We start from the raw sequence: 26,537 nt of genomic DNA, 5'->3' as shown, positions 1-26,537 counted from the left end.
AGCCATGTCCAAACTGATAAGGGGATGGAGGTCCTGTGGTGGTAGGCCTGATCTCTAGGAGTGAGGCCTGGGACTCGGCTGAGGCTTGGCTGGGACTCAGGGGGGACTCCGGCGGAGGTCCGGCCGTCCAGCAGGAGGCCCTATTCTCCCAGGCCCCCGCTGGGCTGTGCCTCCATATAGGGCCTCCAAATCCATTTATACCAGCTCATGTTTAACAGTCGTACCGACACATTTATGATCCAGAAAGGCTTCCCTTTATCAGGGAGGCCAGAGCAATTTGCCTCTTCACACCGTCACGGTACATCAGCCAGAGCCCTGGGACTCAGCTCTTGTCATTTAGCCTCCGCCAGGCAACATTCTCAGAGCCACAGTCATATCAGGCATCTGACGGTTAGACCGCTCTCATCTGCCTACTCTGCACTGTGCATGGATGGATATAGACTGGCTCAGACTGGCCTGCACCATACTGTTCATATGATCATCCTCCTTCAGAGCCCTGGGGAGAGACCCCGGTCAACAAGCTCTTCTAGAGCCCAGCCTTTCTTCTCCAACTTCAGGTAAAAAGCCTATTTCTCAACAGACACACAAGACAAAAACAGAACTATCTCTCTAAAGGAATAGTTCAGGATTTTGGCAATGCCCCTTATCTACTTCCCTAGAGTCAGATGAACTTGTGGATGCCCTTTTTATGTCTCTGGATGCAGTTTGATGGAAGTTGCTAACTAGCGCTAGCACAATTGCTAACGTAATGACTGGATGTCCATGGGTATCTGCTAGCTAACGCTAGTTAGCATTGGCTCGCGAAACTACCTTTAACTTCCTTCCTACTGGACACAGAGACATACAAATGGTATCCACTAGTCCATCTGGCTCTGGGGAAGTAGATAAAAGGCATCATTGTAAAAAAATCTCGAAATATCCCCTTTAACACACACATACCTGTACACGTGCCTGGTTGAGAAAAGTATATACAGTGGGGCAAAAAGTATTTAGTCAGCCACCAACTGTGCAAGTTCTCCCACTTAAAAAGATGAGAGAGGCCTGTAATTTTCATCATAGGTACACTTCAACTATGACAGACAAAATGAGGGGAAAAAATCCAGAAAATCACATTGTAGGATTTTTAATGAATTTATTTGCAAATTGTGGTGGAAAATAAGTATTTGGTCAATAACAAAAGTTTATCTCAATACTTTGTTATATACCCTTTGTTAGCAATGACAGAGGTGAAACGTTTTCTGTAAGTTTCCACAAGGTTTTCACTCACTGTTGTGGGTATTTTGGCCCATTCCTCCATGCAGATCTCCTCTAGAGCAGTGATGTTTTAGGGCTGTTGCTGGGCAACACGGACTTTCAACTCTCACCAAAGATTTTCTATGGGGTTGAGATCTGGAGACTGGCTAGGCCACTCCAGGACCTTGAAATGCTTCTTAAGAAGCCACTCCTTCGTTGCCCTGGCGGTGTGTTTGGGATCATTGTCATGCTGAAAGACCCAGCCACGTTTCATCTTCAATGCCCTTGCTGATGGAAGGAGGTTTTCATTCAAAATCTCACGATACATGGCCCCATTCATTCTTTCCTTTACACGGATCAGAAGTCCTGCCTGGTCCCTTTGCAGAAAAACAGCCCCAAAGCATGATGTTTCCACCCCCATGTTTCACAGTAGGTATGGTGTTCTTTGGATGCAATTCAGCATTCTTTGTCCTCCAAACACGACGAGTTGAGTTTTTACCAAAAAGTTATATTTTGGTTTCATCTGACCATATGACATTCTCCCAATCTTCTTCTGGATCATCCAAATGCTCTATAGCAAACTTCAGACGGGCCTGGACATGTCTGGCACTGCAGGATTTGAGTCCCTGGCGGCGTAGTGTGTTACTGATGGTAGACTTTGTTACTTTGGTCCCAGCTCTCTGCAGGTCATTCACTAGGTCCCCCCGTGTGGTTCTGGGATTTTTGCTCACCGTTCTTGTGATCATTTTGACCCCACGGGGTGAGATCTTGCGTGGAGCCCCAGAACGAGGGAGATTATCAGTGGTCTTGTATGTCTTCCATTTCCTAATAATTGCTCCCACAGTTGATTTCTTCAAACCAAGCTGCTTACCTATTGCAGATTCAGTCTCCTCAGCCTGGTGCAGGTCTACAATTTTGTTTCTGGTGTCCTTTGACAGCTCTTTGGTCTTGGCCATAGTGGAGTTTGGAGTGTGACTGTTTGAGGTTGTGGACAGGTGTCTGATAACATACTGATAACAAGTTCAAACAGGTGCCATTAATACAGGTAACGAGTGGAGGTCAGAGGTGCCTCTTAAAGAAGAAGTTACAGGTCTGTGAGAGCCAGAAATATTGCGTGTTTGTAGGTGACCAAATACTTATTTTCCACCATAATTTGCAAATAAATTCATAAAAAATCTTACAATGTGATTTTCTGGATTTTTTTCTTCTCATTTTGTCTGTCATAGTTGAAGTGTACCTATGATGAAAATTTCAGGCCTCTCTCATCTTTTTAAGTGGGAGAACTTGCACAATTGGTGGCTGACTAAATACTTTTTTGCCCCACTGTATGTCTTTACCTCCCTGCTTTACGCCGTCAGGATTCAGGAATAATACACTACCTCTGCTGCCACCGTCCCCACAGTACATTCATTTCATTTAGCACGCACTCACTGTACAGGATGAATTGATTCCACTTTGTTTGGTTTTGACAGCCATGTTTATTGTGCAATGAAATGTGGTGTGGCGTGGGGCTGACAGTATCCATCAACGTAGGCCAATCTGCTGACTGCCGGGCCAGATGAAGGTATTCATTAGGGCAGGAGCGCAGCGCTCACTCAGACACGACAGCCAGTGTCTGCGCCTTGGGATCGCTCGCTCTAATTTACGATGCCCCCCGTGCCATTACTCTGCCACTGACACTGATTCAGCAATTTATATACTGGCATGCATGCATACGGGCAGAGGTGAGCCTCTTACGAGGAGGGGGACACAACACGGCCCGCCACCCTGACACCAGCGCCAGGAAACAAACCACTTCAATCAGTTCATTAGAGATGAGGCCCGTGAAGCCCTGGGTTCTGGTTCGCCAGGCGGAAGACGAGGAGGAGCACTTCTTCTCCAGTTCGTATCTGCACCAGCAGGCCATGAAAGGGAAATCTATGGCTCCTCTAAACAGTATTATAACATCCTGGTGGCTTTGTGTGAGTGTGGAACGGAGTGTTGACGGGCTAAGCAGACCCAGATTCAGAACCAGCTCAGGGCTGAGAGCTCTGTCTGTCAGTGTTGGAGCTGGGAGCAGAAATGAGCCTGACCCTGGGCTAGAAGGAGGTTGCTAAGAGCTGCTAGATGCTACCAATCCATTGGGACAAAGGACCGCATCCGTCCCTGCCACAGTGCTTGTGTATGGTCACATGGGAGGTCCCTGCCCCACCTCATTGGCCCTGCAGGGTTATCATGATGTGTCCTAATCAGAAGCAGCAGCAGCCACTGAGGGAGCTGGCAGCAGCAGCAGGGCCTAAAGCTCACCAAGCATCACCCCACAACGGTAACGTGCAATTTACAACAATGCTGTTTTCTCTCCAATAAAACACCCAACACTGTTCTGACATTTACAAACAAGCATTAATTGATTTTTTTTGCAGGGAGCGGCACGTTGGGGAAGCAGTTAGTTAGGTGTGTGATTGTGTAAATAAATACAGATGTTTAGCAGTGACAGGGCAGGCCCCAGGGTTGGGGCTGGGAAGGGGGGCGAGGGGGAACAGGGGAAGGCTGCTTAATCGAATTGATTGTGATTCATGAGGCCTGCAGCTCAATGTGACGGAGTGATATGAGAATCTGCTTTTAATTTGTCTCTCCCACAGACACTGAAGATGAGCAGAGAGAGAGAGAGAGAGAGAGAGAGAGAGAGAGAGTGAGAGAAGGGGGTAGGGAGAGAGAGGGACAGAGAGGGCGAGGGAGAGAGAGAGAGAGAGAGAGAGAGAGAGAGAGAGAAGGGGGTAGGGAGAGAGAGGGACAGAGAGGGCGAGGGAGAGAGAGAGAAGAAGAGGGGGATAGAGACAGAGAGAGAGAGAGAGAGTAGGGGAGAAGGAGAGAGGGGAAGAGAGAAAGAGGCAAAAAATGGAGAGAGTGTAGTGAAGCCCAGCAGCCTATGACACCTGTGTGCTGCAGGTTCACACTGGACCCTGTGCCGAGCAGAGCCAGAGGGCTGTGCTGCCCCCCTCGGCTTTGTTCTGAGGGCAACACCGACTGTTACCCCGGAATCTGCTCAGGAGGGTCTGCCTCAGTGAGCAGGCAACAATCACTCCAACCTGCCAAGCCCTCCCTGCTCCCCGCCCAGTGGGATCAAATCAAACACCTCTGACTAAAGGTATTTACTGCTGACAATAGGGCCTCTCCCTCCATGGGAGGGGATCAGCTCACATGCAATGCATGGACAGATATGACACGTGCAGTGTATGGACAGATATGACACGTGCAGTGTATGGACAGATATGATACATGCAGTGTATGGACAGATATGACACATGCAGTGTATGGACAGATATGATACATGCAGTGTATGGACAGATATGACACATGCAGTGTATGGACAGATATGATACATGCAGTGTATGGACAGATATGACACATGCAGTGTATGGACAGATATGACACATGCAGTGTATGGACAGATATGACACATGCAGTGTATGGACAGATATGACACATGCAGTGTATGGACAGATATGACACATGCAGTGTATGGACAGATATGACACATGCAGTGTATGGACAGATATGATACATGCAGTGTATGGACAGATATGACACATGCAGTGTATGGACAGATATGACACATGCAGTGTATGGACAGATATGACACATGCAGTGTATGGACAGATATGACACATGCAGTGTATGGACAGATATGACACATGCAGTGTATGGACAGATATGACACATGCAGTGTATGGACAGATATGACACATGCAGTGTATGGACAGATATGATACATGCAGTGTATGGACAGATATGACACATGCAGTGTATGGACAGATATGACACATGCAGTGTATGGACAGATATAACACATGCAGTGTATGGACAGATATGACACATGCAGTGCTCAGTGCCTCTATTCAAGCCGTGGTTCATAGTCCGCTAATTAAACAATAACATGCCAGTCGGATGCTTTGAATTCTTCCATTTCTATGTGTGTGTAAAGGAACTAACAGCTGACATGTTAGCACTTGCATGCCACAGAAAAGCTCTTACTTTTGTCTCCTCCATCTCCTCTCGCATGCTATCAGCCTTAAAGTGGGGCAAGGTGCATTCCTGTTCACATCTCACTATTCCAGTATGAATCAATAAAACCTGGGCAACCTGGGCTGACATGCAGTCCCTGGGCCCTCAACAACATGCAAAATCAACTCCTCGTCCTAACAGACTATAGAAATGACACAAACAGGCACACAGGCACACGCACACTAATCTCCAAGGATAGGCCTATATGATTAATACAGAACTATTGGAAATCAAACGTGAACTGTATAAAGGGAATTGTCTGAATTGTCTGAATCAAGTAAATGTTTGCAAATGTAATGTTTTATCCCTTCATCAAAAACCATTTGAATTCATTGTTTTGGGAATCAACCAACTTCAAAAAGGGACACCCTAATTGATCTAATATATTACAGTTGTAACTGATATGGTCTCATGTCTAAACCACCTAGTTTGAGCTCGTTTGAACACATAGCCTCTTATGGGGCTATTCAAGGCAATACAAGTCAGCCTATAATTCCCATGAACCTCTGATTAGGAAGGAAAACAACAACATGAACCTCTGGTTAGGAAGGAAAACAACAACATGAACCTCTGATTAGGAAGGAAAACAACAACATGAACCTCTGGTTAGGAAGGAAAACAACAACATGAACCTCTGATTAGGAAGGAAAACAACAACATGAACCTCTGGTTAGGAAGGAAAACAACAACATGAACCTCTGGTTAGGAAGGAAACAACAACATGAACCTCTGGTTAGGAAGGAAAACAACAACATGAACCTCTGGTTAGGAAGGAAAACACCAACATGAACCTCTCAAAACAATCATCTGATAATAAACTGAACAACAGCTCTGAGCTACCAAGGCAAATGAACACAACACTGTCTGTTACTGTACAACAAAAGTACAACACTACTGTTCCTCCTACCCCATAAGAAGCCTATTAGCCTATTTCCACCAAGCTGCCTTGCTTATTTCTCCTTGGCTGATATTGTGCTGTGCGTTCAGATGAACTTTGTTTCCTGCCTCCCTGCATCTCTCAACGCCCCCTTTGTTCTCCCAGGACCCTCTCTGGCGGCGCACAAACACACAACCCGCGTGTCATTCTACTTCTTCCAAGCCATATGTGAATGAACAAAGAGGCTGGGTTGAGGCCTTTTGTGGTATTTGTTCATGTTTTTCATCTGAGCTTAAAAATACCTAATGACTTTGCGGTGAGCTGATGCATGTGGCTCGTGGCTTCCAAAATGAAGTAAATTCTATCTATTCCCAAACCATGCCACTATTTTCCAATGGCCCTCGTTAGAACTTTGGCAGCTGTTAATTTGGTTGCTGCATGCTTTGCCAATATTAGTTTAAGCATCATAAAGCTTTCTGTGAACTGCAGCGAGGCCTGCTGTACAGTGGTCTTCTGAATAACACTGTTTCCTCTCTGTAGGGAAATTGACCCCTGACCTGTCAGACCTACAGTCACTAGGTAGCAGCTACAGCCTGTTCAGGTATATTCAGATACTAGCAGTAGTTTTCCTCATGTTGGGGAGCAGAAAGGTGTCTGCAGTACACTCTGTGCTGCTGTGGAATACCGTGTTGCAGGACAAGAAGTCCCCGCTTTAAAATAATGAACCATATTTACATGTGGTAACTGGCTCTCCCTCAAGGAATCACTCAACCGGGTAAGCGGTTGAAAATGCTGTTGACAGCTATGAATTATTTGGAAAATGGCAAATAATTAAAGTAAATAATAATAATAATCTTATTATAATTGTTGTATCCTATCCATTCTCATAGTAAACATCTCTTTTCTTAGATTTGCTCAACATAATGCCTCCAAATAAGAACCTCAAAAGTAAACACGGATCTTGTTCTCCAAAGTAAACCGATTGCGGTTGTAAAAAGAGGCTTTAATGTGGTGGGCATCATGTTAAAACCCTGTTCACATCATTCATCTGGTGGTGCTGTTGAAACAGACAGATATATTTGTGGAGATAGATGAAATGGTGACTGTGTTGGTGAGCTATGTGCATGTCTCTGGCTTCTAGCCACCACTCTCTCTCTCCCCCTGGGAAGAGGACCTCTGTGGGCCCTGCCTCTCCTTTCCTCCCTGCCTCCTCCTAATCCACAGCCCGCTGCGAACTCACTTCCCAGAGGCATCTGGCGCTAGCCTTTCCCTCTGCCCTGCACAGGACATAAAAGGGCACAACTGATCCCTGACGACAGGGGCTGGTGCGCGCCTTGCTCCTGTCCTGACTCCACAGTAGCCGCAGAAGAAAGGTTCCCACTGGGGTAACTGGGAGAGGCTGGGGACCTAGAGAACATCTGCCCTGAGGGCCAGAGGGGTGGGACAGAGTCTGCTGCGGTTGACGACGTGGGAACTATCCCTCTATGGCCACTAACTGCACCTCTAATCCTGAATTTATGGGTGTGATGTGAAAGCAGACAAGATAAATCATTCATGTTTCAGTTCTTTGACTTTGTCAACAAGCAGGTTTATGTGAGGTAGACCATACAATTTGTGAAACGTTGTGTGTTGTAATTATTTTGTTGGGAATGTTGGGAAATGGGGAAATTGGTGGGAAATGTTTTAAAAGGGCGTTTAGAAGGGATCTTAAAGAGGCGAGTGCTCTTGTATTGTCCTGAGAAATATCTCTCCCTCCATCTTGAGAATGTTGCAGCTATTAAAGGTGAGCCTGATTCATTTTCCCTCTGCTCGGGGCTCTGAAGTGCCATGGAAACTGACACAAATATTTACGTCAGACAAACATTGGCGCATCGAGGCATTCCTCGCCACTGTTTACGCTCCAGGCCCACAAAGGGAGATGATGCTTTGTCACACGGGTGCTACACGAATTTACACCTCTGTGCCCAGGACCTCAAACAAGCGCAGTGGCTGCCGGGGCCAGGCCTGGAGAAGGGCCAGCTTTGTCCTCAGGCACCCTGTCCTTCCCTCACCTACCTGTGAAAACCAAGGAGCAGTGGGCGCCTTCAAACACCACTATCCCCCCAACCCAGCTCCCCCTGGTCTACTGCTCTGGCAGCCCTCACCTCTCTCTGGTCCACTATAGGAACACACTGTGCACTGGTGGGGGGGTGAATCCAGGCAGCAGTCTGAAGAATTCACTGTTACATAGAAGTGACTGGATGGCTTTTCAGCATGGGAAAAGGGAAAACTATAGGTGAGAAGTCTGTACTTACCATCCAGATCCTCTGGCCTGGTGAGGTCGATGACTCTGTGGCCAATTTTGCCATCCTCTCCCAGTTTGCTAAGATGGTGACCAAGGCTCTCAAAGTGTGCCCGCTCCTACAGTACACAGAAACAGAGAGGAAAGAGAGAGAGAGACAATGAGGAACCTGAACAAATGGCTGCATATACAGTACATCTCTTTCCATATCAAGAGAATAGCTGATCAATAGAATAACTGAATGAGTCGTTTCTGAAACACAGTATTTCTTTGAAATAACTGCTAGCTCTATTGTAGAGGCGCTCCTTTGACATGATGGACGTGGATAGAGCTTCCCTTTATCATCCCTGCCTGCATTCAGCAGATGCTATAATGTCTGACATGAGGGAGGGAGGTAGAGACAGTAGGAGCCAGGGGTGCTGTAATAGAGTTACAGAGGAACACTTTGTGATCCCGGGCAAACAATAGGGACTGGGGCCCTCTCTTTGCAGCGCTCAGGTTTTCCCTCTGTAATCTTTGCTGTACATCCCCCTGTCTGTCTGGTACTAGCGCCCAGAGCTCAGCAGCCATCACGTATTCAGGGCTCATGCTTTATAGAACACACCGTGTTCTCCCTTTTGTCATGTCGCTTTATGCTCAGATTAAACTTAGCATCATGTTGTACTTGACGCACAATGAAACCCGTTCATTCTGCTCGCCTGTGACAATGTTAAACGTCATGTCCGTGTGCATTTACAGAATAAAATAACAGCTTTCGGGGCCCTCTGAATAGTTGCTGCACATTACACTTAATGTATTATGCAGGGGGAGAGTGCCGACTGCTGCTCGCTCTATTGTTAAATGACCTAGTTCAACAGTGAATGCGCAGGGCATTAGCACAGGGCTGTCTTCTTCTCTAAAGACTCAAGTAGGAGATGGACACTTTGACTCGGCATGACACAAATAATCTCTCCCCCTCGGATTCGCCTGGAAGACACTAAAAGCAGGCATGTTGCCAGGGTTCAGCCGAGAGAGTTTGTTTTACTCCCAGGGTGAGCATTCTATCTTTGCCAAAGGTGCACTATGTGTACCCCTCCTCTTCCTGTGTCTTTTCTGAGGTTGCCTATCACACGCAGTTTGTACAGACACTCAGGTGGGCTCCCTATACAATGCTAACAGCTCCCCTGCCACACACACAGACACCGACACCAACACACACATTAATCTTTCACTGTTCTCTGGGCTTTCACTCTTTTGTTTGTGTTCTTGTTTTCCACCCACATGGGAGCTTCTTTTTTATACCTCTCTCCTATCAGAGAAAATATAATGTACCATTACACTTCAGTCACTGGAGGTTAATACAGAACATCACCTGCAATACAATGCTGTTTGATTTAGTTTCATAGAACATCCTGATCAAAAGCATTTCTTCCAGAAGAAAACAGACAGTTGTTCATTCATTTCTCAGAGAATTCTTTGGTTGTTGATTGTCACAAAAAAATCCATTGTCAATTTACTGAAATGTTTTTCCTCTTTCAGTTTCCCTTTAATTGGCCAGTAAGACCTGAAAAGGATTACAAGAAGACAAATTGAGACATTTGAATTCCACTTCAAGTCTTTTCCATCATCCTGAGGCATTTTATTTATTCAAGAACTATTCCTCAAAAAGAGAGAGTATGTCTCTCTCTGTGTGTGTCCCTGTGTGTATCTGTGTGTGTCTCTGTGTGTGAAAGACAGTGAGAGTGCTGCAATTTACCATCATGCTTCAAGGAGCCATCATTATGTATCAACATCTGAGTGATTCTGATCTACAATTAACCACCACCTGCTTATGGCCTGTGATTAGAGGCTGCCTATCTGCCTTGGCTTTGCTAACTTAAGTGTTTTCTAATTATGACATATGTGCTGGTCCCCCGCTGGGCAGAAGGCGCTTTGTAAAGATAAGATAGAGTGCCATGCCTTCCCAGCGCCACGCTCCGTGTGAAGCGACACATACTGCTGTATTCATCACCCAGCCACATTATTGCACTTAATGAAAGAGGCTAGCGGCCCGATGACAAATTGACGGATGTGCGATTAGTCAGATGGGCAATGGCGGCCTGGGATGGGATGCTACATGGACAGTCCTCTCCTCTCTGCTGGGAGGGCCTGGGAGGACTCAGCATTCTGGGGGAACTGTGTAATAAATTAGCTGTCTACCCCCCCACCCCCCACTCCACTGGCCCCTCCTGATCAATCAAGGCCTTTTATAAACTCATGATCATTAAGCATCATGTTGGGCTGAGGGGATGAGTAACAGGAGCCATCCATCAAAGACTTTCATTAACAACTAGCTCAGCGCTAAACTTCTCCTTTCTCCACCACAAAGTCCCAGTGATCACACAGGGGAGGGGAGATCAGCTACCGCACCAGTCAGCTGGGGCCAGTGTTGAACAAGTTATTACCTCCACATCATTAAATATAATAGAACTTCTGTACAGTCTGATGATACATGAACAATCATTGTTACATTGGCCTATAACAGGTTGATTTAGGATGTGTTGTCTAATGTGAGTTACTGTATTCTTATGTACTCTGCTGTACTCTACTGTACTCTACTGTAGCTGGACAGTACTGTATGTCAACTACAAGGTTATTAAACATTGTACAAATATGACTTTCTCTTTCCCTGTGTTGGCAATGCTAATGAACATTAGACTAAATATGTGCAATATGCTACAATGAATTTCCATTACATTTTATACAGTATGTTTTATATACTTATTGCTTATAACCTTTATCATTTATGTCCATGCATTAGAATTACAGTTAAAATTATGGGCATAAATTATATGCACAACATCAGGCTTTTTGTTTCAAGGCTTGAAAATATTCAGTGAACTAATGCTACTTTACTACCCCTGCTTCAAGTGCTGTGATAAATTAATGGCATTTTATTATTTTATGATGTCATGAAATTTTTACTGATCACTCTGGCACAGAAGGACATGCGGTGGTATCCAGGGACGATGGCCCTCCGTCCGTCCAGAGAGACGGTACAGTATGCTCACCACCGCCTGCCTGCTGCATGCCCACTATACAGGACATGTATAATGTACAGTAGTGAGGATGGCCCTCCGTCCGTCCAGAGAGACGGTACAGTATGCTCACCACCGCCTGCCTGCTGCATGCCCACTATACAGGACATGTATAATGTACAGTAGTGAGGATGGCCCTCCGTCCGTCCAGAGAGACGGTATAGTATGCTCACCACCGCCTGCCTGCTGCATGCCCACTATACAGGACATGTATAATGTACAGTAGTGAGGATGGCAAGAGCACATAGCTTCAGCAAATGGAGAAAAGAATAGGACAACTGGGATAGGAGAGAGAGGGAGAGAGAAAAATAGAGAGGGAGGGAGAAAGAGAGAGAGAGAGAGAAAGAGAAAAAGAGAGAGAGAGAGATGCAGGGAGTGAAAGGGGGAAAGATTTTTTATAAACTTGACAGAATAAATGCACAAGTGAAGGAGAGGCAGGGAATGAAGAAGAGAGAACATGAGAGAGGGGCAGAGAGAGAGAATACAAAATATATAATGGTACAAGTTGTTCCCCTCCCATTCTGAACATGGCCTCTGGCGAGCGAGTGGTCCTTCCCTCAAATGAGTTCAGCATGCAGCCCTCATCCCACATCTCAAATTATAGCGACGAGCTCCAAGCTCAAGTGGAAAAAAAGCCACCCACAATAATCTCCTCCTCCCTGCCCAGTGCTCTTTTTGTCTCAAATTTGGTTACAAACATATTTTGTTCGATAGCAAATGGCTGCCCAGTCAAGTCATTCCATAGCCATAGAGAACAGAGCAGGGCGAGGGATGGCAGAGTCAGTGGAACTTCTTAGCTTAGCATTGGAGAAGTGTGGAACCCGAGAAGGCCCATGTCAGCACTGTGAAGAGGGCTTTAATCTGCCTGGCCACAGAACATGTGCAGGAGGCCCGCTTCTCTGCCCACAGCCACAGGGCGTATCCTGGGCCTGGGCAGCCCTGGCAGAGGCAGCTAGAGGCAGTGGTAAAGAAAGCAGAAGAAGAGGCAGAGAGAGGCAGGAGGCCCTGTGCATTGTGCCTGTGTCTACCCTATATTTACGCATCACACTGACGCTCCACTCCTGCCCCTCTCCTTTATAAATAGCCTGGCCACCACCATATGGCCTTGGATTGTCTGCTCCATACAACTGTAAGATAATAAGGATTGTTAAAGCCTGTTTAAGGTCCGGTATTAAGGACAGCTGAAAACATTGTCTAGATTTAAGTGAAAAAAAGTAGAGAAGTCCTCCACTATTCTTCTGTTAAAGGGACTGCTTCTGTAAGATACTGAAAAGCTTTACTTGACGAAAATCAAGCAGGACAGGTGCGTAAACCTTGGAGTTTGGTCATTTCCTTTTTTCGGTTTCCCAGGTGCATAGGGCTAATACCTTGATAAAAAAAGACAACTGACAAAGGCCATAATATTCTGTTGAATAACTGTTATTGTCATGTCTGTGAAAGCGGGCCTCGCAGCATATGCTGCAGCTCAAACACCTGGTCTATGGGGAGGTGAAGCACACAGCTCTCTGATCTGAGCACAATAGCAGGCTTTGTGTATCAGCTGTCACTCATCACAAAGGTCACATATGACCCAGAGTGGAGACCTTGAGGGCCTAATACTCTGCAATTTGCGCCCTGCCCTGACTAAGATGGAGACAAAGTGCTCTTTGAACATGAAGTGGTGTTACATCCCGTTTTCTCATCCCAATCTGTTTTGTATTTCAGTTGTAACCAATTGCAATGTTATTTATAATGTTGCAGCTCTCCAGTAGTTGGTAGTTTTGAGCCATTTACATCTTAAGCCCATCCAGTGGTGTGGTAAGCCAAGGGTTTCTTTCATGCAGCCTCTCTTTTCCCCTGCTCCCTGGGCCTCAGCCCTGCACTGCAGGAGCTCCACAGGCCTCATCCCCCAAGGCAGGCACAGGATCACTCAGGCCATAGATGGACCACTGCCCTAGACATCCAGTCCTCTGAGTCCTCCAGCCTCTACTGACAGCACCAGGCTACCACCTCATTAAGAGAGCAGCACAGAGTAGCATCTTAGTTCAGTTATGGAGCTGAACTGCTAACTGCTACCCGTAATCCGGGCTGGACGCCAGATAGAGTTTTTGGTTTGTTTTTAATGACAGAATATACTATCATACACCAGGCTGAGATGTTCTTCTCTTTTTCTCTGGAAGGAGAACCAAGTCAGCCACACAAAACCTGACCTTTCAACTTAATTTGCAAATGGTGCATTTAATGCATTGCCATCTCTGCTCTGTGCTGTAAAGGCCTTTCTGACAGAGCTCTCCTGTGGTTTTTTATTCCACACTGGGTTGAGATCATTTGCTGTTGTATTTTTACGGGTTTCCAGCTCTCAATGACCCTGAACTGTTCACTGGCTCCTCCGGGGACCGTTAAGTTGGGCTCACATCTCTGCCTTATCAAACCCTGTGCTTACAATAACACAATAGTACCATAACCACAACAATATGGAGAGTGAACTGAGTGACCTGGCAGACACAGGAGCCGTTATGTGCCCACTGTAACAATGCTGCAGCAGAGCACAACAGGCCCATTATGGCGTGTTCTCTCAGAGGCCCGGCCGACAGTGAGCGTGGCTCTCTCTGCAGGTCTAGAGCTCTGGGGCCAGTAACATTTTAGAGCGGCTGCAGTGCATTGGCAATTCCCCATTTTACACCGCAACTACGGAAAATAAGGGAACTACCTCAGCCAACAGCCCAACCGGGATGCGGCCTTGATGTCTTTCTGGGGAAAGGCGAGACAGAGAGACAGAAAGAGAGAAAAAGAGAGCGGGTGGCATTGTTTCAGTCCTGGCCTGGGACAGACGCCCACACACATCCACAACCTCTTTCAGAGTCATAGACTATTTTTATTCCTTTGACAGATGTGAACAATTGGACAAAGCATTAATGTAAGCAATACTCAACAATGGCACTTGCTGGCTATGGCCAGTGACTGGGAGCAGAACATAATCTAATTTGGACGGCCAAACCCATGTATGCCAGGGATTTACATTGCAGCCAAAAAGCCTTGGTTGGCAATTTCCAAGACAGCAGTCGAAAAGCAGCAGAAAATTGCTTCCAGGGCTGCAGACCAGACAAGATTATATTCAAAGTCTTTGTGAGGGCTTTGCCTGAATAGGACCTCGACACACACACACACACACACACACACACACACACAGACACACACACACACAGACACACACACACACACACACACACACACACACACTCACTCACTCACATACACATACACACACAGATTAGAGAGAAGAGCATTTCTACTACTTGCAAAAGGTTAGGAGTCAGGACTTTGTGGAACACCAGCAAAGCCCCATTTGAATATGTTCGGCTCTGAGCTGTACAACATGGGAAAGAGAATATTGTACTCATCAATAATGTAGGGAGGAGGGGGTGTCAGGGGGACAGGGGCAGTTCAATAGGTTAATACACTGGCCTTTCACCCTTTGATTTCAGTTTGGGAGATGTCAGCAGAGGAATATATTGTATCTCTACACACAGCCTCCAGTGAACAGCGGGTACTACCAAGACCAAGACAAGAGCTATGGGAATATCAACCAAGACAAGAGCTATGGGAATATCAACCAAGACAAGAGCTATGGGAATATCAACCAAGACAAGAGCTATGGGAATATTAACCAAGATAAGAGCTATAAGAATCTAAAGCAAGACAAGAGCTATGGGAATGTCAACCAAGACAAGAGCTATGGGAATATCAACCAAGACAAGAGCTATGGGAATATCAACCAAGACAAGAGCTATGGGAATGTCAACCAAGACAAGAGCTATGGGAATATCAACCAAGACAAGAGCTATGGGAATATCAACCAAGACAAGAGCTATGGGAATATTAACCAAGATAAGAGCTATAAGAATCTAAAGTAAGACAAGAGCTATGGGAATGTCAACCAAGACAAGAGCTATAGGAATATCACCAATCTGTGACACCTGAATCAGTGACTCTGAGGCCTGTTTTCTCCTGTATCTCAGTTCATACAGTATAGGACAAACTATGAAATCTCCAACCTGCAGATGAATACACCCAATCCTAACAGTTTTACCAGTTCTAGCTAGCTATGCTAATAGCAGGAGACAATTCCAGGAGTTGCAAATGGATCCTGTTGTATTTGACTGTACACATTCTCAGTTGTTTTAGATAAAAGCATCCACTGAGCAAATAAATAATGGAACAAAGTAATTGCCCTCTACAGACAATAATAACTTTCGATAAATATTTCAAAAAGGAACATTTCTTGGAAAGGCTTTTATTGCACACCATTACCTGCAGTATTAGACTTAAAACGAATCATCCAGCGATCATACACTGTTTACCAGGGGGCAGGGCTCCCGACGTTAAGGCTAATCTGAAGATGGTGCTGGCTAAAGCTAAAACTGGCGAGTGTAGAGAGTATAGAGATATTGTTATCCACATCAGAACCAACAATGTTAGGATGAAACAGTCAGAGGTCACCAAGTGCAACATAGCTTCAGCGTGTAAATCAGCTAGAAAGATGTGTCGGCATCGAGTAATTGTCTCTGGCCCCCTCCCAGTTAGGGGGAGTGATGAGCTCTACAGCAGAGTCTCACAACTCAATCGCTGGTTGAAAACTGTTTTCTGCCCCTCCCAAAAGATAGAATTTGAAGATAATTGGCCCTCTTTCTGGGACTCACCCACAAACAGGACCAAGCCTGGCCTGCTTAGGAGTGACGGACTCCATCCTAGCTGGAGGACTACTGAAAGAGCCTGTGCTTGGCCCTCCTATGTTGAACATAATAAACGGCTCTCTATACACCGGGTGTGTACCAAACTCACTAAAAGTGGCAGTAATAAAGCCTCTCTTGAAAAAGCCAAACCTTGACCCAGAAAATATAAAAACGATCGGCCTATATCGAATCTTCCATTCCTTTCAAGAATTTTAGGAAAGGCTGCTGCGCAGCAACTCACTGCCTTCCTGAAGACAAACAATGTATTCGAAATTCTTCAGTCTGGTTTTAGACCCCATCATAGCACTGAGACTGCACTCATGAAGGTGGTAAATGCATCTGTCCTCGTGCTCCTAGACCTTAGTGCTGCTTTTGATACCATCGATCACCACATTCTTTTGGAGAGATTGGAAACCCAAATTGGTCTACACGGACATGTTCTGGCCTGGTTTAGATCTTATCTGTCAGAAAGATATCAGTTTGTCTCTGTGAATGGCTTGTCATCTGACAGATCAACTGTAAATTTCGGTGTTCCTCAAGGTTCTGTTTTAGGACAACTATTGTTTTCACTATATATTTTACCTCTTGGGGATGTCATTCGAAAACATAATGTTAACTTTCACTGCTATGCGGATGACACACAGCTGTACATTTCAATGAAACATGGTGAAGCCCCAAAATTGCCCTCGCTAGAAGCCTGTGTTTCAGACATAAGGAAGTGGATGGCTGCAAACTTTCTACTTTTAAACTTGGACAAAACAGAGATGCTTGTTCTAGGTCCCAAGAAACAAAGAGATCTTCTGTTGAATCTGACAATTAATCTTAATGGTTGTACAGTCGTCTCAAATAAAACTGTGAAGGACCTCGCGTTACTCTGGACCCTGATCTCTCTTTTGACGAACATATCAAGACTGTTTCAAGGACAGCTTTTTTCCATTTACGTAACATTGCAAAAATCTGAAACTTTCTGTCCAAAAATTATGCAGATAAATTAATCCATGCTTTTGTTACTCCTAGGTTAGACTACTGCAATGCTCTACTTTCCGGCTACCCGGATAAAGCACTAAATAAACTTCAGTTAATGCTAAATATGGCTGCTAGAATCCTGACTAGAACCAATTTTTTTATCATATGACTCCAGTGCTACCCTCCCTACACTGGCTTCCTGTCAAGTCAAGGGCTGATTTCAAGGTTTTACTGCTAACCTACAAAGCATTACATGGGCTTGCTCCTACCTATCTCTCTGATTTGGTCCTGCCGTACATACCTACATGTACGCTACGGTCACAAGACGCAGGCCTCCTAAATGTCCCTAGAATTTCTAAGCAAACAGCTGGAGGCAGGGCTTTCTCCTATAGAGCTCAATTTTTATGGAATGGTCTGCCTACCCATATGAGAGACGCAAACTCGGTCTCAACCTTTTAAGTCTTTACTGAAGACTCATCTCTTCAGTGGGTTATATGATCGAGTGTAGTCTGGCCCAGGAGTGTGAAGGTGAACGGAAAGACTCTGGAGCAACGAACCGCCCTGGCTGTCTCTGCCTGGCCGGTTCCCCTCTTTCCACTAGGATTCTCTGCCTCTAACCCTATTACAGGGGCTGAGTCACTGGCTTACTGGTGCACTTTCATGCTGTCCCTAGGAGGGGTGGGTCACTTGAGTGGGTTGAGTCACTGATGTGATATTGCTGTCTGGGTAGGCGCCCCCCCTTGGGTTGTGCCGTGGCGGAGATCTTTGTGGGCTATACTCGGCCTTGTCTCAGGATGGTAAGTTGGTGGTTGAAGATATTCCTCTAGTGGTGTGAGGGCTGTGCTTTGGCAAAGTGAGTGGGGTTATATCCTTCCTGTTTGGCCCTGTCCGGGGGTAACATCGGATGGGGCCACAGTGTCTCCTGACCCCTCCTGTCTCAGCCTCCAGTATTTATGCTGCAGTAGTTTATGTGTCGGGGGGCTAGGGTCAGTTTGTTATCTCTGGAGTACTTCTCCTGTCTTATCCGGTGTCCTGTGTGAATTTAAGTATGCTCTCTCTAATTCTCTCTATCTCTCTCTCTCTCGGAGGACCTGAGCCCTAGGATCATGCCTCAGGATTACCTGGCATGATGACTCCTTGCTGTCCCCAGACCACCTGGCCATGCTGCTGCTCCAGTTTCAACTGTTCTGCCTGCGGCTATGGAATCCTGACCTGTTCACCGGACGTGCTACCTGTCCCAGACCTATTATTTGGCCATGCTGGTCATTTATGAACATTTGAACATCTTGGCCATGTTCTGTTATAATCTCCACCCGGCACAGCCAGAAGAGGACTGGCCACCCCTCATAGCCTGGTTCCTCTCTAGGCTTCTTCCTAGGTTTTGGCCTTTCTAGGGAGTTTTTCCTAGCCACCGTGCTTCGACACCTGCATTGCTTGCTGTTTGGGGTTTTAGGCTGGGTTTTTGTACAGCACTTTGAGATATCAGCTGATGTACGAAGGGCTATATAAATACATTTGATTTGATTTTGATTTGATACTGATGGGATATAGTCAAAAAGGACAAATAGAAAACAGTAAATCGTGAATATTTTACATGTCCTCAACAAGAAGGTAGATGACTAGTGAACTGTAGAATTAAAGGACATCTTCCACCTCAAAGGGCAGTAGTAAGGAGAGAGAGATGAGGAGGAACGAGAGAGAGAGATGAGAGGGAGTAGGGAGGGCAGAAGAAAGAGACGAGAGAGAAAGATAAGAGAGAGAGAAGAGATGGAAAGAGAGAGTAAGAAGGGCCATATGAAGGGATCCCAGTAATAGGGTGAGAGAGGAGGAAGGGATGCATTGTGCTCCATGGACACACTTTGTATTAAAAGATGAATTGATCCATGTGTAAGCAGCACTTAGCCCCACTCTCCGGCTGGGTCGTTACACTGTGATAAATCAATATTTAATATCCCCCTCCAACAGCCACACTAGATGATTTTAACCTCTCCTTAATCCCATTTATGTTACTTTTCCTGAATCTTCATGTAAGCTTTCACTGTGATAAACTTCCAGACAGCCGACCGGGAGCACAGCTACTAAAGAGCCCACAGTATTTATGTCAGGTGAGGCGCTTGGCTGAAATATTCATATTCTGAAACTGACCAAAGTGAAAGCTTTTATCTTGGCCGTCCGGGCCTGTGCAGACTGTTGGCTTGTATCAGGGGAAGGCCACTCCATGCTGTGCAGCGCCAGGCCTGCCCCCCCCCCCCCCTCCCTCAATCCATCCCTCCCTCCCTAGCCCCTTCCTAACCCTCCCTCCCTCCCAGGCTGAATTACAGCCCTCTGTTTTTACTGTGCCACTGTGATGATCACTCATCTGGCTCACTTGTTAGTGTGTCCCAGCACTCAGCACACACACCATCCTGATAGGGACAGTGTCACTGCAACTGTCTTTATCTGCCTTTGGTCTAGAGATGGAGCCAAGCATGGCTACAGAAGACTGATCATATTCACTACCACATTGACCTCAGAGTTTCACATTTGAGTGTCTCTTTGGTATGACTGAGACAGCATGAAGAGCTGCTCCTCAGTCCCTCTCTAAGCACTTGTAGTTCAGTCATTCACTCACTCTTGGAATCAACTGTACATTTCTTGCTGTCCCCATAGGATAACCTTTTCTGGTTCCATGTAGAACCCTCTGTGGAAAGGGTCAAGACAGCACCTTTCTTTCTAAGAGTGCAGGAGAGGTAGTGCCAAGGGTTTCATGCTAACTCATTATAGATGCAGCTACTTCTCCTAAACATAGCTGTGCTCTCTGGTAAGCTGTCCTCTGACAGACCCAGGTGGGAGGATGGAGAGAGAGGCCAGGCACATGAAGGCTGACTGACTTCCCAAAAGAAGGAGTATTTGGGGTGTGTACGGTTACCTAGGGCAACACGATAACCCCCAAAATACCAGTCATATTTTCAAACTGATAGCCCACCTAATTATAATCTGTTGTTCTTGGCTGTGTACTGTCAATGCTGTGATCTTGAACCACAAGCCTCCACAGTCTTACCTCGCTGTTACATTGACTCTATGCACACACAATGGACTCTACCCACACACCCACACATACTAACACTGACATTTATATTCTTTATCTTTAACTCTGCATTGTTGGAAAAGGACCCGTAAATAAGCATTTCACTGTTAGTCTACACTCTCTGCCCATCTCTCTGTCTCTCTCTCTCTCTCTCTGTCTTTCTCTCTCTGTCTCTCTCTCTCTCTCTCTCTCTCTCTCTCTCTCTGTCTGTCTATCTCTATATCTCTCTCTCACACAAAAGAGGGGCAGAGAAAAGTGGTATGCTCTACCTGCTAAAAACAATGGAGGGGTAGGTGTTTGCTGCCTGTTGAAAACGGTTCCTTTTAGGGCATTGTTCACACGCTGCATTCATATCATGTAGCAGCAGATTCTGGAGCTTGGCTCACCTTAGAGTCAGGGAGGTAGAGAACGCTACAGGGTTGTCCCACAGACACACCGACAGACACAGACAGAGACTGAGTGAAAACGGGAGATGGGAGTGTTAACGTTACTCCACGGGCCTCAGACTCACCCACTTAGTGGAGAACCAACAAAGACAGAGACACTGAGGAAGCGTAACTAGCTAACAGGAACAATTATGATTGCGGGGTGTTAAGGTGTACGACCATAAAAAATTGTAGTTTGAATTTCCTTTTTTAACGACACAACTCTGTGAGATGGGACTGAACTTTAAATGGTTTTATTATCTGGTGGCATGGCAAGACAAGTTGATCCCACTGAGTTGTTAAACTATTGGTCATGTCCCTTGACTTGACACACTTCAGTCTGAGCTCACTGCATTGCCACCTGCGTAGACACAGATTTACCCCTAAAACGAAATTAAAGAAGAAATCAAAATAGATATTCGTAGATTTTTTTAAATATACATTGACCTAGTTGAATGTGTTGGTTAAAAGTGTCAGGTGTTGAAATATTAATGAAGCTCCGCTCCCAGTTCCTGCCTGCTCCTCACAGCCAACTGGCAATATGGCACCAATCAGAGGGAGGTGGATGTTTTTTTCTCTCCTTGATTGACTCATCGCTTGAAGATATTTTAAAAGGGAATCCCGGGGAGGGGAGTGTGTGTGCTCCTGGTACAAAGCGCCCCTGTCCCATGTCGAGGGACGGAGAGGGCCGTATGTCTGCTTTAATTGGGCAGAGACATCAGAGTGTTAACCCGCACCGGGCAGCACCATGGTCCGATCCTCTATCACCAAAATCAACACATACGCATGCAAACACCATACGCACGCACACACACACACACACACACACACACACACACACACACACACACACACACACACACACACACACACACACACACAACACACAGCCATGCCAATGTCAATCAATCAAAACCACTACTCTGGACCAGCATTAAAGACAAACATTGGTCTGAAGAATTATATCTAAAAAAGAAAATAGCGGAAATCACTTTACTAGTTGTGGTTTTGGGCTACTCACAATGTACTCAGTGAACCAGCTCTGTTGGTGAGGAAAAAAGAGGGAGGGAAGGAGAAAAGAGAGACAGAGAGAGAAGAGTGAATAAACAGAAAGCAACATATAGGAAGATAAATGGAAGAGAGGAGAAAAGGAATGAGAGAGAATGAGACAGAGAGCTGGATGGACAGACAGACGGACGGGGTCAGGGATTCTGACCTTGTCAGCCCTGCTGCAGTTGTTGAGGCCCATGCCTGTGAGGGCAGAGAGCTTGGCCTCCATGCCCTGCTGGTGGTGCTGCAGCTGCTCTCTCTGGATCTGTTCTCTCATCTTCCTGGCCTCCTGGATGGCCTTCATCACCGCATCCTGGTCCCCGAACAGCGCTGTGGAGTTCAGGCTGGACAGGATGTCTGGGGAGGGAGTCACACCCAGTTAACCCACACACACAGTAGATACACATTCACACTATTCATTTTGATTCAAAGTGAATGAGCCCACTGGCAGGTGTTCATCATCCTATGTGGAGAATCAAGCCTTGTAGGAGGTCCTCTTCCCTTTTTTCCTGTCAGGGAGTGTGTGTGCATGCGTGCGTGTATGCTGCCTGAATCTGTGTACGGGTGGGTCTGTTTTAAAGACAGCGAGAGGCAGTAGACCGAGTCTGTCGACCTTCTTTGTGTAATTAACATCTCAAAGTTAGGTGAGGAGGGATGGCAGTAAAAGACACAGAAATAGAATAAAACAAACATGGGGTTCAAACCCCCAGTCTGAGCGGAACAGCGGAAATGCAGGCACTTTAATGAAAGGCTGCATTTAATAACAGTTAGCAAAGGCTGAGTAGAAAGGCTTAACATGAGAGGGATGGTGAAACGTGAGACCTCTTAAAAACAAATCATGTGTTACAACATCCGCAGCTCTAGATTGCATGGTTTTTAATACCAAGGTTCCACCGAGATTAAGAGTTGCAATTGTGTCAATAGTTTTGTCTACAAGGATAAACGTCATTAACTTCTGGTTCATCCAGATAAAATAGGGCAACATTCAAAGCCATTTTTACAACTTGACAGTGTGAAATATTATATGTTCAACTCCCATTATCTAAACACAGAAAATAAAACCAACAAAATATCGAGCTTCGATCCTTTATCAATGTTATGGAATTATAATGATCTTTCTTTGTGATCGAGGGGGTGCCAACTTCAAAACAGATTCAGTCAGTATGTATTGACTATTGGAGAGCCGGAGGTGAGATGCAGAGTGTGGCCACTTCTTACCCAGAGAAGACCCACGGCCCATGCCTCCGAGGGGACTGGGGATGCCGCTCTTGGACAGGCTGTTGGGGCTGGTCTTGCTGCCTGTGAACAGGCTGTGTGTGGGGGACGTGGGGGACTTGACCAGCTCTGCCGTCTTGGGCCGGGCGGACAGGTTGAGAGGCTGCGTTCCCTCCTCCTTGTGGAGATGGGGTAAGGGAGCGGAGTGGAAGAGAGAGAGAGAGAGAGAGAGAGAGAGAGAGAGAGAGAGGAAGAGAGATAAATAGGAGAGAGAGTGGAAGAGGGAGAGAGAGATAGAAGAGAAATAGATAGGAGAGAGTGGAATAGGGAGAGAGAGAGAGATAGAATAGAGATAGATAGGAGAGGGAGAGAGATAGAAGAGAGATAGATAGGAGAGAGAGTGGAAGAGGGAGAGAGATAGAAGAGAGATAGAAGAGAGATAGAGAGGGAGAAACAGCGGGAGGGAGAGGAGACAGATGTGAATAAGGGCTCCTCCTATTGGAGGATGTGTGGGCTCCCAGACAACACTCTGCTTCTGGCTAATTACTAGCGCTCCTATCTGACCGTCCACTGCTCCCCCCTCTCCCTTCCCCTTCTCTCCTCTCCCTTCTTCTATCCTTCTCTACTCTCCCCCTTTTCCGCTCCTGTCCCCTCCTCTCTCATTATTCTCTCCCCTCCTCTCCTCATTCATCTGCTGGCACCGTGCCATCATGGCTGTCCTCACAGTTGCTGAGCACCTTTGTTCACACTAATTAAATCTGATTTTGCCTCTCTGTACATCTTCATCTGTTCTCCCTCTTCTCTGGTCTAAGAATGAATAATAACCACATTACAGAGATACATGGTGATGATTAAAGATGGTTGTAAGTAACAGTCATCAAACGTCAGTTGCGTTATCTAATTCATTAAGTTGTTTTCCAATTTCCTTTCTCATTTGCCGATACTGGTGTTAGTCATTTGTTTCATGTAATACTGCATCCAACAGTGTGTAATAAATGTATAACTGGTTTAGAATGCATTCTTTGTAAAGTTGTGTGAGTTAATGTGAGATGTCGGGTCACAGGAGGACATGTCTGCTGGGCTGGTTGCAGTACAGCACAGAACAGCAGTACGGTGTGATTGAGGCTGATGGTGATCTGTGGTGTTCTCCAGGCCAGTGTCTAGGAGCTCTTGGAGAGGATACCTGCTACCTGACTGGATGGTAGTGTAGGTATTACACACGTACCAGTGGAGGAAAGTACCTGGGTGGGTCAAGGATAGCTCTACTGCCTCCTTATGTATCTCTCTAGTGAAGTGTATTCGCTGAGATTAGTCTGTATGCTGTTGTTAACAGTCTTTTTCAAAGCCCAAGTGTCTCCTTGTCCAAACATATGGCTGGCTCAGACACAGACTGCCTCAAGGCCTTGTTATTGCTGTGCCAATAACAGTTTGTCATCCAATGAAGCCAAAAGCTGACAAACAAAACTAACAGCAATCTAATTCTAACTAAAGATGAATACAGATGGGGCTTTGGGGACATATGTACTTTACATTAGTGTTTAATTATTGATAGTTCAAGCTCACAACCTTAGTGTTTAGAAGTATGATAAATACCCATAGAGCCCATTCAGAATGGCAACACAATGTCACAATATCTGAGTGAAAAGACCTGTAGGATCTGTGTAGTGCCTCTTATCTAACAAACAGCCTTGATGACATAGATCCTATAAAGTGACAGGGTTTAGGAGACAGCTTGATACAGGCCCATGGATGAGCTCCCAGGAGGCTGTGTGCCTGGGGTCATGGGGGAGGTGTGGTGGGGTTGTGGGGGAGGCCGTGTTTAGCTCCAGAGCTTGCATGCCAAAGAGAACAGAGAGAGAGAGAGAGAGCTGCACTACCATTCAATGACATGATTTAAGACCCTTCACTATAGTGATATTAAGCTAAACTTTTGCAAATGGAGGCATGTTTCTGATTATGGCCTCGCATGGTGAGAGGATGATGTATCTACTCTATGCTCCATACGGAGGTCTGGTGTATCCAGGCCATGCAGTAGCAGACCCTGCTCTCGGGTTTATTTACAAGACAATAAGAGTCATCAATCCTTCCTTTTCCCGTCACTTTTTAAACTGCATTTACATACGAGTGATTCTCTCTCTGTTCTAATGGTTTTGTTCCGTCATAATAAAAAAGGTTCTGCTGTTCCTTGTGATCTGAAACCATGTGTTCCACAAATTCTCTCACTTAGAGTGCCCACAGCCATAGCAACCATGTCCACAGAGTTCTGGTTGAGAGAGAGTGGGCCTTGTTAAAGGCCCACAGATTGATAGGCCGGTAAGAAGTTTGGCCCAGTAATAGCACAGAACACAGAACAGCAGCACCACTACCACTACTACCACTCATTTACTGAGTTATCAGCAGGCTGGGTCAAGAACCACTCCAGTACTTAAGCGGTGAGCTGTAGGTGGGTGAAGTGAGGGGTGAGAGGCAGGGACCTACCTTGACTTGAGTGATAGGGCTGGAGGATCTCTTGTCGTTCTTCAGGCCGGAGGGGAGATGGGCCCGCTGTTGTTGGGAGGCTGGGGGAGTGGCGGCATCTTGGCTCCAGGAGAGACCTGCATGCTGGCAAGCTGGGCGGCATACAGTTGCTGTAGAGAGGAGAGGGAGGAAACCCACAAGTCATTAACATCCAAAGCCAGACACCATTCAAAGCTTTTTCTCTTTCTCTCTTTTCCTCTCTTTCTCTCTCTGTCTCTCTTGCTCTCTGTCTCTCTCCTCTTTCTCTCTCTGTCTCTCTCTGTCTCTCTTGCTCTCTGTCTCTCTTGCTCTCTGTCTCTCTCTCACTCTCTGTGTCTCATTCACGTCTTCCTCTCTTTCCATGCCTGGCAGAGAACCTCCATCAAAGGTCTTTACTGTATATCAAAGCTTGAATCCAGGGAGAGACAGCAGCCTTAAAACCACACAGCCATGGCTCTCATTCAGCACACTTGGAGCGCTCTTTTTCCACTCATCACAGAGAGAAGTTTTCAGACTCAACAGGAGAGAGACTGTTCTGCTTTCCCTCCACAGTAGAGAGGTTTCTGTTGGGCTTTCTGGTCTGTAATAGGACACTACTACACAGCCACCTGAGCTGGCCCTCTATACGCCTGCCATCCCACACGGTTAGAAAACCAAACCCAGTTGGACTCCCATCACAGAACACATTAAACACATACATTATTAAGGCCCCATCCTGCCTGCTGCACATAGACCATTGATGTCATCATGCTTATTTTCCTTGGCGATAAATCAGTAACCAGTGGTGACTTACCACTCAGGCGTGTGGTTTTGATGACTGGCTAAGCGTTTAATGACAATCACGTTTCCACACTGAAAAGCGGTTGAACTCTGTATAATATTAAATATGTCTACTGCTGTCCTGATTACCTGGCAGGCGCTTAGTGAACGGGTTATTACGCATACTGATATGGCTTTGAAAACATATTTAAAATAAAAGTTGTCAGACACACATCACAGAAAAGGGGTTTGGGTCACAATTCAATAAACATCATAATTTAAATAAACTTAAGATATAAGGAAGGCAGATTGTCTATCATTGATGAAAGCTGGAGGCTTTAGTGATGCCTGTTAAA

General features: G+C 45.9%; 1 pseudogene; it reads right to left on the bottom strand.

Annotated features, from left to right (window-relative positions):
• Window positions 1-26,537, bottom strand: part of LOC115112561 (transcription factor SOX-6-like) — a 42,937-nt pseudogene that overhangs the window by 7,370 nt on the left and 9,030 nt on the right.

Source organism: Oncorhynchus nerka, unplaced genomic scaffold, assembly GCF_034236695.1.
Source record: "Oncorhynchus nerka isolate Pitt River unplaced genomic scaffold, Oner_Uvic_2.0 unplaced_scaffold_1254, whole genome shotgun sequence".
In the NCBI taxonomy this organism is placed as follows: domain Eukaryota; kingdom Metazoa; phylum Chordata; class Actinopteri; order Salmoniformes; family Salmonidae; genus Oncorhynchus; species Oncorhynchus nerka.
This window is presented reverse-complemented; position numbering and strand designations above follow the sequence as displayed.